Source organism: Fukomys damarensis, unplaced genomic scaffold (assembly GCF_012274545.1).
Source record: "Fukomys damarensis isolate Sample0158 unplaced genomic scaffold, DMR_v1.0_HiC HiC_scaffold_17, whole genome shotgun sequence".
NCBI classification, from domain to species: Eukaryota; Metazoa; Chordata; class Mammalia; order Rodentia; family Bathyergidae; genus Fukomys; species Fukomys damarensis.
The window spans coordinates 28,966,317-28,979,299 of record NW_022900929.1 but is presented as its reverse complement, the minus strand read 5'-3'; the positions used below and the strand labels follow the sequence as shown (position 1 = coordinate 28,979,299).

General features: G+C 45.2%; 1 long non-coding RNA gene across 1 annotated transcript; it reads right to left on the bottom strand.

Moving 5' to 3' along the window:
- Positions 1–10,945: 10,945 nt before the first annotated feature.
- On the bottom strand, positions 10,946–12,772 carry LOC104862699. Its single transcript, XR_780409.1, has 3 exons — positions 12,445–12,772; positions 12,242–12,337; positions 10,946–11,203 (listed from the first exon to the last, which is right to left on the bottom strand). It is a non-coding gene; the product is annotated as an uncharacterized LOC104862699 (long non-coding RNA).
- Positions 12,773–12,983: the final 211 nt, after the last annotated feature.

The following is a 12,983-nucleotide window of genomic DNA, read 5'->3' as shown; positions in this document are numbered from 1 at the left end:
CTGCTTCTGGGAGAACTGGCCAGGAGCACTGTGCAAGTCCTTCCTGCAGTCTCACCACTCTGGGCTCCTGGATTCCAAGGCAGTGTGGTTTGTCCTCTGTCCTCAGGGCTGCTCTTTCTTTGAAGTGAGCCCTGACCTGTGTCACATTCCAGTCTATCTGCTGTTCTCCTGCCTGCTTGCTCTGTGTCCAGGGCTGTCAGAAGACCCCTTGCTCTCCTGGGGCCTGAAGTCTCCCAGCCTCAGTCTCCACCAGCACAAACAGAACACCTGTCCCGGTCTCTGGCTGGGAAACCCCACAACTGTAGCCCTAGAAAAACTTACCACCAACAACTCTAGGGTCTTATTTTAGAACCAATTTCACTCAGGAATCACCATCCACAATTGGATAGGTCAGGGCCGGTGCCCAGAAATGATGGTAACACAGTTTCCACCATGCTCCTGCCATGAGTGCAATGCTGTCCTTCATGTCACCAATCACTGTTCAGCCCCCAAATCCACCACAAGGTGGAAATGAAATTGATTTCCACATGAGTCCCAATACATAGGAAGAGAGGAGAAAAGCTCCTGCCAGTGGTGTCCAGCCAAGACATGGCTCCCCCTACGGCCACCTTCTCCATGAAGGACAACTAGAGACAATGACCAGCATCCTCAGAGTGACTCTCCTTTCCCAAGACAAAGTTGCCCTGTGCCATCCCAAGACGGCCTGTTGCTGGCTTCTCCACGGAGCTCTCCCCAGGGCCGATTTGCTGTCCTTCCCTCCAGGACACTGTGAAGTTCTTGAAGTGCCTACATCATTAAGCCTACCTATAGTGGCTGCACAGCTTTTCCAAAGAGAAGACCTAGAAATACAGGCGAGAGAAAATGGGAAATGAAGTGGAAACGTTCACCCAATTTTTCTCACCATGAAATGTTTCATTCCTATTGTAATCTTTCTGAAGGGAAGATGTTCACAATTCCAAGCAGAATACTCCCTGTTTCTTCCCTTTGCCTGCTTCTCTCTTCTCTCTCACATACCTGTGGGATTGTGGATGTAGGAGACTCTGGGAGGGTGGTTGGGGGACAGAAATTCAGGGCAAGGAAAATACTCCTTTCTGAGACTGAGGACTGCCTGAGTGTCCCCGTCATCCAGGATTAATGGCCATCACTGCATTCTGGCCTCAGAAAGTAATCATGTGCCCAAAAATGAGTGGCTGCTGCCAGGAACACAAAGACTCCATGACCCAAGGGCTCTGGCTATTCGTGGGTTTGTTTATTAAGGGCCCATTAGCTCCAAAGAAGGCTGAGCTTTCCACATGGGCTCCCCGCTGGGCTCTCGGAAGGGACGGCTCACTGTTCTGGTGTTCAGCCTCCACATTCCTTTCTGTTATATTTTGAACTCTCCATTTGCCCTGCTTCCTGTCTACTGGCTTTTTCTCTTTTTAGCCAAAGTGAGGAGAGCATAGCATTTTCTCCCTTTGGTTAGAGATCTCCCATGGTCACAGAGCGTGCACTTCAACCTCTTTTTTTTTTTTTTTTTTTTTTTTTGCTGCCATTTGATTCAAGGCTTTAGTGAGACCTTTTGACATTTCTCCCCCAAGTTTTCCACGTACCTTACAAGGCAACAGCCTTTTGCAAGCTTTGCAGGGTTCTGGGCATAGTAAATGGATCATCCCTCTGCTGTGTATATGTTTGAGTGCAATGAAGGGTTCTGATGAGACAAGTCTCTCCAAGCCTGGCATTTATGATCAATTTCTGCAGCTACTAAACAAGGTCATAAGGTTTTTGGAAAAGTCCGATTACCCATGATTCTTTTTTGTCCAGTAGGGTTCATGGTTGTTGAAAGTTCTTGTCTGGCCTCGTGAATAATACACCAAGGATAATAGACTGCTCTCTGTTTGTTTGTTTGTTTGTTTGTTTTTTACTTATGAATCAGTAAAATAGAAAATTTAGTTTTTCTAGAGAAGGAATATTCACTTCCATATGTGTCCACATGAAGCTTGCCCTGTGTGAGCTCTCTAGGACTCTAGACCCAGTGCCACATCTGTGTCCCATTCCATGAAGACCAAGTGGCAGTGCATTGTGGGAAAATCCCCAGTGGTCAGTTGAGTTTATCCCCCATCAGAAAGGAGCTTCGAAGACACAGACAGGTATCTTCTTCCTCACTTCACCACCTGAGCCTTTCCCAGTGATGGCCGCCAACAACAAGGTCATGTTTTAGGGATAAAAATTCAGCGAAACACAAGCTGTTAGGACTGCTCAGCCCATCAAGCTTTCTGAACTGTGCTTTAGCTGCCCACTCCGCCATCCAGCAGTGACTCAGAGGTGACAGACCCAGCCCTACCCGAATTGATGAAGACCGCCATAGCCCAGCTTTGGAAAATGAGACCCAAACTGCACATCTTCATTATTAAGATAAGCGGGCAAACCTTGGGCCCACTTCAACTGGCCCACAGACGCTTGGCTGGTGCAGCTGAATCCACTCTCCTAGAAGCCTATAAACAACAAACTAGGAACGATCTGTCTTTGTTGGCAGAAGCTCTGCTCTGTTAGTGGTTCCTTGGAACCAGAAAACAAGGGTGTCTGCCAGGCTCTGATGGAAATCCAGTGCCATGCGCTGCCTGGCACCCTCACTGCAAACGTCTACACAGATACCCAGGAACCCACTGCCAGGAAGCCACCTTGGATACAAGGGTGGGCGGGGCTCGCCAAGACTGCAGGCCCTCTTCACAGCCTTCTCCATAGACAGCCTCCAGGTCAGACAGAAGAGGAGAAATTACAGGAAAGAACTAATCTTAATCCCTCCCCATTCACCAAAAAGCTGGCAGTGTTCAGCATACAGAACAAGGCTCTTGGAGAGGGTGATTTCTGTTATGTGATGAGGAATTCATCATGGACAGGACAGACTCCAATGGCTGGTGATGCCAGACCCAACTCAGCTGTCCTTGGGAAGAAAAGCCAAAGGGCTGCAGTGAGGGTACAAAGCATGCAGTCGTTGGTACCTGGGCTACTCCACCTCCTTATATGAAGGGAATTTCTGTATTACCAAAGAGGAATTCTTTTGAGAAGGAAAAAGATTAATTCAGAGAAACTAAGCAATGATGGAAAATTCTCAAGAGTCAGTGGAGAAGAAATTTGGAGGCATGGCCCTACTGATCACAACAGGACAGTGTCTGCTCTCTGGCTTTGCTAAAAACTATAATAGAGTTATAATTAAAATGAGTCAATGCATATCACAGCAGCACTCTAAAAAAAATGCACATTATAATATTTAGTGTGCACTCGGTATTATGAGACTAATTCTCAATAGTTTTGTATTGCAAAATGCTTCACTGCTTTCTTATTTTTCTTCTGCATTTGCACTATTGTTATATGTTTGTTAACAAATATTTGAAAATCTGTGTTGTATAATTTAATCCAGCTAATGTTTGTGCCAACTCAGCTGAACAACTGTTATTGTCTATAGGAAAAGGTATTTCATCTGCAGAAGCTACTTACATTGAATTTGCTGTATGCATGGCCTAGATGGCTTTGAACTTGGGCCTCTTAGCATCTACCTTATTACTTTCTCACTTTCCCACCAGCAAGCCTATAACTAAAGAGACTGGTGAATAACAGGGCCTACCCTGTTCCTTCACTGAGAAATTTTCCTATAGACAAATGTTTTAAAAAGCAAAAGTGTGCTGAGAAACAGACCAAGCAACTGTCAACAACAGACAAGGGACAGCATGACTCTGCAGTGCAGTGTGAAAGGAAATTCTTTGCAAAAGCTATCCAGGAGCAATTTCAAGCTCGTTTTTAAATAATGAAGTAGGATTCCCATCACACCAGACACAAAAGTTAATCTCTAAAATGAACCACATTGTATTAGTCACTTTTCCATTGCAGAGACAAAGCACTTGACCTGCACAACTTAAAGGACAAAATGTTTATTTTTGCTCATGGTTTCAGAGGGTTCAGTCCATGTTTGGCTGGCTCCAAGTCAAAGACAGCATGGTGGAAGGGGATGTTAGAAGACAGCAGCTCAAACCATGGCAGCGAGGAGGAAGGGGCTAGGGACAAAAATATGCCCTTCGGGCAACACTTTCAGCACCACCTCCTGCAAAGAGACCTGCCTCCATTCAGCAATGAACTCATCGATGGATGGATTCACACGATCATTTTAAATATAAACCACAATCCACATCCATCCATAAAATATATTGCATAGAGGATAAAACTCCTATCACCAAATAGGAAAATACATATTCCTATGTTTAAACAATGAACTTGTAAGGAAAATAGATGAAGAATTACAAATCAGTAACAAAAAGACAAAGTGATAGAAAAAATATGTGAGCAGATTCTTCACAAAAGAGGAAATCCAAGTGATCAATAAGTACATGCAAAACTTTATTACCTTGTTAGTAATTAATGACATCCAGATTAAAACTATGAGGCACCACTACACTTCTAACAAGTTTTCAGAACTCAGAATTGTGCCCCAATACTAAATATTCAGAAGGTTGTAGAGAAAACTGAACTTCACTAATACTAGTAATTTAATTTGGTAATAAAAACTTTGGAAAACTTCTGACATTTTCTAGAAAATTAGAAATGCTTACACTTTATGGCCAAGCAAGTCAATATCTGAATATATGAAGTTATGTACCCCAGAAAACTCATAACCACATGCACCCAAGTATATGAGGTAGTAGTCAAAATGCTCATACTTTGAAAGCATCCCATATAGATCCATCTGCATTAAAATGGATAAATTGTGATATTTTCATACAATAAGGCAATGTAGAGTGAAGAGAATAAATAAAATGCAATACTATGCATGAGCCCAACAAATGTGATACTAAATATAAATGAATGAACAGTGTCACTCCGCCTCTTGTATGCAATCAGTATGAGCCTTGCGTTGCCAAAGAACACAAAGAGAGGCAATGTGCTGAAAGTAAGCCAGGAGTTGCTTGTGTATTAATCATTTTCCTGTCTGTGATATAAAATACCCAACCCTCCCAATTTAAAGAAGGAAAAGCTTATTTGAAAGGAAAGAAGGAAGGGGGAACTTAGGCCAGCACCAGCTGTCTCCAAGGCAGGAGCAGCGCGGCAAAGCACCTGGTGAAAGACAACTGTTCACTCCATGGCAGCCAGGAAGCAGAGGGAGAGGAGGACCAGGGACCGGTCACAGCCCAGGGACCGCCTCTTCCTACCAGGCCCCGCCTCCTCACTGCGCAGTCAGCTCAAAGATGCATTAATGCACTGATGCGCGCCGCGCCTTGCTCAGCCTCAACCAGCTTCACGCAGATGTTTAAGGTTCTGACCACAGGATGGCGAAAGTAATGGTGCAGTGATAGGCGAAGGCCACATGGGGATTTACGCAGCCTTCCCTCAGGACTGGCTTTGGGGCCTACACACGCACAACTCCTGCTCTCCGAAGACCCTGCTTCTGGCTTCACGCTCTGCTGCTACTGTCTTGAAGTTATTGGCAGTTTCTAAGAAGGACCCCCGTATTTCCACGCTGCCCTGAGTGGCCCCAAATTCCACCTCTGGTTTTCATTGTAAGTGTCTCTTTAGCCTCTGTAAATATGGGATGGACAACCACCAGTCAATATAGTCTTACCATTGTTCTTAAAAAAAGAAGACGGATGTGGCCTTGGAACTGTTTCAGAGTCTTAAAGGTCAAGATTGACAATTAATTGACAAAGAAGTTAGAGGAACTGATTACTATTGTTGGGCAATATAATTGTAAGTATAATCTATATTACGCTTGTCTATGGGAGTAGAAAATATACATCTGGCAAAGAGGCGATCTTTGTTAAAGGCATTTGTGTGGAGAACCATAGATCCGCCCCTCCGCCATTTTATGATATAGCCTATGAAGCCATTTTGTATTAGGTTTAGTTTTCCTGTATATCACATGGTATGTTCCCGTGGGTGTTTGATGTATCCTTATAAGGTAATAATCTGTTCTCTGTATGCTGATTGGTTGCATTATGGTATATATGTTGCCACCCCTTCCGGGCACAGAGAGCGGGGTAGAGATCCGGAGATGAGGAACTAAAGTAAACTCCTTGTGTATCAAGTGTGTGCCTCTTTGCTCACGCGTTGCCAGTTCAGGCCCCTGTAGTCGCAGACCGAGTTGCCCAAGGCAATCCGGCTCGCGACAGTAAGGTATTTGCTCTATAAACTGTCCCTTAGGGAATGTGTTACGTTTCAAAAACAAATCAGAAAAATGTTATTTAACATGACTGGAGGTGTGGGAAGTGTGGATTCAGGCACAGATATGGTGCCAATTATGAAATTGCATCAAATGTCCTGAAAAATGTATCTGGATCACTCTTTCACTTGTCTTTTCTTGGTGAAAGCCCTGGAAACAAGACATGTTGCTTTGTGGGAAGCCAGCCATGGCCCACTGGCTTTTTGAAAGATAACATTTGTTCCTTTTTAAGGACTGCACGTGTTAAACTTGTTTTTGACCCTGCACGGGAGAAACTCGGACAGCCAATGATCTGTAGGAGTCAGGTGCTTCCTGTTAAAGATCTGACGTTATCTGTAGGAGTCAGGTGTTGTAACTCCATTTTGTTAAGTTCCTCCACCTATTTGGGAATCATGATTATTAGTTGCAAGTGTTGTTAATTTGTTTTTCTTGAGCCTGCTTTCTCTTTCCCGTGTGAACCCTTGTTCCCGTGGAGCGGGTGTTGAGGTTACTATGGTAATCCTAGCCCATAATAGTTCGGTCTTTTCCTTTAAAAGGCTGATGCCTGCCTGCAATAAACGTCGCCTTGATCAGACTCTTGTCTTTGTGTCCTTCCTTTCTCTCTGCCCCATCTCCACCCCGCTGCTCTTTCAGGTTTGAGACATTGCTGGACAGTGCTGTGCGTCGCCGGCTCGCGACAGTTTAGGTGTTGTCTTGCTGGTCTTTTCCAAGTTTGGATCCCAGGATCTTCAAGTGGGAAATTATTGGGAAAATATATGCACCTATTTTAGGGCTCATGAAAACCTTCTCTTGCCAGGCTGTCAAGCTGTGCAGGGCAGATTTTTGCTACCCCAAGAGCAATGCCTGGGACAGGACAGGCCCCTCATCAGGACACATCAGAGAGGGAGGATAGACCCCAACACTGGCCCAACTGCTGCCTTCAGGAGCCACATGGAGTGGGACAAGGCTGGAGACCCTCCTACAACTGCTTGTCACATAATAGGAATTCACTAACTACCTCTAAGTTCTTCCCATCCTAGACCTTGGGACAAAGATTTTCCAGGTTCACTTTGTCATAAACACCAGTAACTCTTGAACAGGACTATGGTTCGTACCTACAGGTGGGTGAAAATGAAAACAAAACTGTGTGTGTGAGTGAGTGTGTACCTTGCTATGAAAGAAAAACATCTGCTCAATGGCACAGGCTAGAGCTCAGGTGTATAACCTTTTACTTTGCCACATGGAGGGTCTGTGGTGCTTAGGGTGAAGCTGTGGGAGTTATGAGAAGTAGGAAAATAAAATAGAACGAGGAGTCACAGAGTTTGGCAGTTTATAAAATTTTCTGTCTCTAAAATCTTTAGTGATACTACAAACAATTCCAGGAGACTGGAGGCAGCAGAGAGGAGGGAAATGTTTGGTGAGCTGAGGCCTAAAAACCCTCGTGTTTCACCCTTAAATTCTCCTCCTCAGGCCAAGAGGACACACCTAGGGTGGGAAGGCATCATCCTCCTGGTAAGAACAGAAGCTCTAAATAGTGGGGTGCCCTGAGCAGCAGACAGACGCAGCAGCCAGACCCAACAGCCAGGTTCACACCAGAAAACCAGCTGCACTGAGTTTCTCCTAGAGAATGAACAGCCCTCGATCTTCCCCTCCAGGTCTCATTTTGGAAACAATCCTCAGGTGGGTCCTCTGCACCTAGCACCATGCTGATTCAGTCAGCCGGGTGCTCCAAGCTGAGCCCCCAATTCCTGTTACCCGCTCCCTGCTCACCAGTTCCCCAGGGCTTACTCAGGGCTGAGGGCATCAGCGGAAGCTGGGGAGTGCACACTCTCACAAACTGCGCTGGTGAATCATCTGTCAATCACTAGCATCCAAGTGTGCGCCCTGGGTAGAGCCGTACTGGACTGATGCGTTGCTGCTGTAGACAGCAGGGATTGTCCCAGGAGGGGCAGGGCAGGGAAATGTCCTTGCAGGGACTGAACCTCCTGGTTCTGCCCTCGGAGTTTATCCAGGACGATGGCTATGAGTCACTGGTATGGGTTCTGCTCCTCGGTGCGCACACACATTCCATGGCACACACACGTGTCCCACTGGACAACAGTGCTGAAGGAAGGCGCAGGCATCTTCTTCATCTGGTGATAGGGACCTTTCCCTCCTTCCTCATTGCCAAACCTCAGACTTTCTTCACACTTGAGCTCCAGAAACTTTACAGAGGAGGTTCTGTTCATTGATGAATTTTGTGCTCACAATTGAGAACCAACTATGAAAGATTTCCTTTTCCTTTTTCTTTCAGATCATTTCCCTTATGGTTTTTTTTTTAATTTTGTTTCAAATTCTCTTCGTAAACAAGATGAGCAGAAAATAACTTCATCGAGAGGCCGCCACTCTATAATTTCTTCACAACAAGGTAACTGATTCGATTTCCTAGTTTGGCTGAGTTAGCCAGGGAAAGGGAGATGCAGCCTTAACCATGTGCAGTGCTTATCATATGCCTTGCATATGGAATCAGAGTGTTCCTCCAGAGTCCTGGATGTTTTCTTAACCTATCATCCCACAGGAACAGGAGTCAAATGAGCATTGGATACTGGGGCGAGGGGCTTAACAGTGTTGTGCCCAAGTCGCAAAGTCCCTAAAGAGCACCAAGGAGTCAGGTCTGATACAATTACAAGAGGAGTTTATTGCAAGATCAAGCTTGGACCCTCGGGTGTCACCATCACAGCAGCTTTAGACCGAGAGTCCAGACCCATCTTTGAAGCAGGACTATATAGGGTTGAGGAGGCTTTCTCTTTTTATAGATGTTATTTTTATCTTCCACTTATTTTTGGATATTTGAGGGGTACTGGGAGGGCGCTTATGGAAAATTACTAGTACCTACGTTCTGACAGAACACGTGATTATCTTAAACTGAATAATGCCAGGATCAGTTCTTATTGATTATCTGAAGCAGGGATAAGCAGGAGAGATTTATTTTTAGATCATAAAAAGAGGAACAGAAACACAGGGTGGAGGTAGCCTAAAACAGAGATGCCCTAAAAAGAGGAACAGAAACACAGGGAGACTCTCATACAGAATGGAGTTATATAGAATGGAATTTTTATAGCTTTATTGTGGGCAAGGGGCCCAGAGGGAGCCCACCTCGACCTGAAAACTTGGTCCTTACAACAGGAGCCACCCTGAGCTGAGATTTTTGCACCACTCCCTCTCCTCCTTGTAGTCCTGCCGGGTCACTGACAGTTCCAGCCCTCCCACATACACACTTTCCAAAAGCAAACCCCAACCGGCGCCCTCTTCCTGCAAGGGTCACACACACTTCATTCGCTAACCTCACGATACAGCGGAACCGTGTACATCAGGCCACTTGGTGCAACAGGGAGAAGACTCAGAAGAGGATTCTGCCTTTGAGGGAATTTGTAAATCCCTGGAGGGAGGAGAACACATGCAGAACAGTAAAAACTAAACACCACAATGTGTCACTGTGAGAGATGGGAAGAGCTGAGTGCGACTCCTGCGCTCAGGAGCAAGGGGCAAAGGCCACTCAGACGACCCCACAGGAGAGGTGTGGGGTGGGACAGGTGCACAAGCCAGGGCTTGGAGTCCAAGATGGAGAAACCCTAAATCTCACATGAGCTTCAGAGGCTGTGACTAAGGACGGAAGTGATTCTCCCGCCCAGGGTGGGGCTGAGGTTTGGCCTTTCTAGCAAATTCAGAGCAGCCATCTTTAAAACTTCCTGCTGAGGAGCAGGAGTCCAGCATCCAAACTACAAGTCCTGTAGCGCAAATATGGCGCGAAAACAGATAGCAGCCTGGAGGATAGGGCCAGGATATGCACATGGACACAGAGAAAGTCAACGTGGAAAGCGGGGGTGTCCCAATGTTACCTGCATTCAGTAGGTTGGGGGAAAGCAGGTGGGTCTGGCACTTTAAAGTCTCATAAGGATAGAGTGGGCGGTAAACCAGGTGTGGAGGTACACACCTGTAATCCCAGGACAATGCAAGCCTGAGGCAGGACTGCAAGATGGAGCCTGGCCTGGTGTGGTGGATTAACCAATAGTCAACTTGAAATGCCCAGCTGAACTAGATCAGCCTGGTTGGACGTGGAGGATCCACCTGAGGGTGGTTGTTAATGGAATAAAAAGAGATCTGGAGGGGAAGATCATGGGCGCTGATTTTCTTGGAGAAGCTTGCTGTGGATGGTTTTCCTGATGCAAACTTGGCTGTTCTCATCAGAGGAGGAGCTCAGAACCTCACTGTCACTGAGAATGGCTGCTGTTCTCCTTAGGGGAGCTCTGATCTTCACCTGGTTCCAGGGCAGATCCCTTGGGTTAGTGGCACAAATCCTTCATCCCTCCAACATAGGTTTTCTGGCTTCCACCACTGGCCTTTGGGTCTTCGCAGTGCAGATCCTCAATACGGATACATGAGACACTGCCACAGGTGCTAGGGCACTGTCTGGACTCACAGAGGACACTGTCTTGGGCTCTTGGCCTTCAGTTGGACTGTGTGGGACACTGCTGTGGGGTCCAGGCCCAGCATCCTCGGGGTCCCTAGTGTGGGGCTAATCTCTTGCATTCCTCTACCTTTGACTTTTTGGGTGAATATTATACAATAATCCTATAAATAATTTGTCCTGTATTAAATGTATTCCCTTGCCAAAACCCTGACTACAGCACCTAGGAAGACCCTGTCTCAAAACGAAAAATAAAAATGTGTCTCAGGATGGAGCCAAAAATTAAAACATAAAGAATAGATAGTCATGTGACACTGTCATTTAACGTATCCTGGGAAAATGTGTATAGAGATAGAAGAAGAAATTCAGGGATTCAGGTCTGAAAGATTTAGGACCATGCCTGAAACTCCTCTAATATTGCTTCTGGACAGCTGGTTTGTGTTCATTCCTTTGGTTTCGTGCTTGTCTGTTTCCATGGTGATTGCTGTTTAGATTCTTCTCCACTTATTTTCAATCACGGACAAGTTTAGAGATGTTACTTTTTGACAACAAAGAGGTTTTGTGGCTGATGTTAAGTAAAGGGTGAAAAAGACCTGTTTGGAGTGAAAACATGGATTTAAAAGAAGGTAGAAAGACACTTGGATTTTTTCAGGGCATAAGTAAAACTTAAAAAATATCTCACCTGTACGAGAAGAATTATCAGTAAAGAGCAATCTTAGTCCAACACCAAAAGTGTCATTTAGTATTAATGCAAATATGACTGATTTCTGGCTGTGGTCCACTGAAAATGGAAAATACCCTTTCCTGTTTGGTTTATACTTGAGTATGTGAGTTGACTGATTTTCTAAAAGAAGCTGACTTTTCAGTTCTGGATCATGATATGAAAATGGCCAGGATAATGTGACAGTGATCCTTTGCGTACATGTCACACACTGTCATTGTGGACCAACTCCAGAGTTTGGGAACTTCCCCAGAGAGCCCTGAACAATGAACCCAAGGGCATATACAAGGGGTGAGCAGAAGATACAGTGAATGTTTGTTAAATCTTATTAAAGAAAAAGATTTATTGCTAGGAGCAATGGGATAACTGTATGAGCACAGGAGGGGTATGGAAATATTCTGAGTATTCTGAGAAGAGTAATAACATTGTGTTTACCTTATATAATGTTTGTTTTCAGTATCAAGGATCAAACTCAGGACCTTGTGCTTGCGAGGAAGGCAGCAGCACCACTGAGCTAAATCCCTGGCCCAACTACAATATTTTTAAATTTAATGTCTCCTTGTTTTATGATCACCTCTCATTTATAGCAATATCTGTGCAACAGAAACATGATCATATTTCTCCAACTTATTAACAGATATGGCACTAGCTCTTCTTCACAGTCAAAATGATGATAAAGGTCAATGCTCTGAGTGGTTCTGGACACAAAGGCAGACAGGACAGAATACCTAAAAACAAGCACAAGTGGACTTCCAGGACTACAAGAATGATGGGATAAGAGTGTCCAGGGTGAGGGGCAGTATTCTGACAAGAATTAATACCAATGTGTCTTTCATTGTAATACAGTCCTAAAATGTAAAGGTTCACCATCTTTTTTTTATTATACTTTATACATAAGAAAAATTCCCACCTGTTTTGGAAACTTCTTGCCTTCCTGGTGAGGACGAGGTATACAATAGTGAGTTCGTCTTAGCATGTTCACAACCTAGGACAGCAAGGTTTCTTCCTAGAAAATAGAAGAATGGTATGTTAGGAATAAAGAAAGGATACCTAGTCCCAAAGGAAGGAGCAATTAGCATCCATGGTAAAACGGCACAGGGATATCAGGGTCACCTGCAAAGCTGGCCCAAGAGCTCATGACACATCCCAGCAGCAGACACTGCCTAACACGTGCTCTGGGGCATGACGACTCGGCCCATATGAATAACATGCCTGGACCCACAGCCGTCTCTACTCCCTGTAAATGCATCCACTAAGAGTGCTCTCCCATGAGAGGTAGGAGTGACCCCCACGGGAAAACTGATAGAACCCAGGGGGCTATGAGCAGCTCTTGAGACCTCCCATCCAGCTGAGAGACCAGAGCCACTAGCCCAGGCAAAAATGGGACAAGGAACAGGGAAGTGGCTATTTTTAGTCCCTAGTCTGGGTTCAGCCAGGGACTCCCCTCTCCAGCCTCAGCAGATGGCAACCAGACAGCTCTGTCTGATGATCTAATTAGTTTTCTGCACCTCATTATCACCTCACAGTGGAATCCAGAACAAAGGCTCCCAGTGCAGATTGTTTAAGGCGCTGATTTGAATGCAGTGAAGTGAGTTCTCTGAGCTGAATTCTTTCATCAGAAATGGGCTTTATCCATTCAGGAGACACTGGAA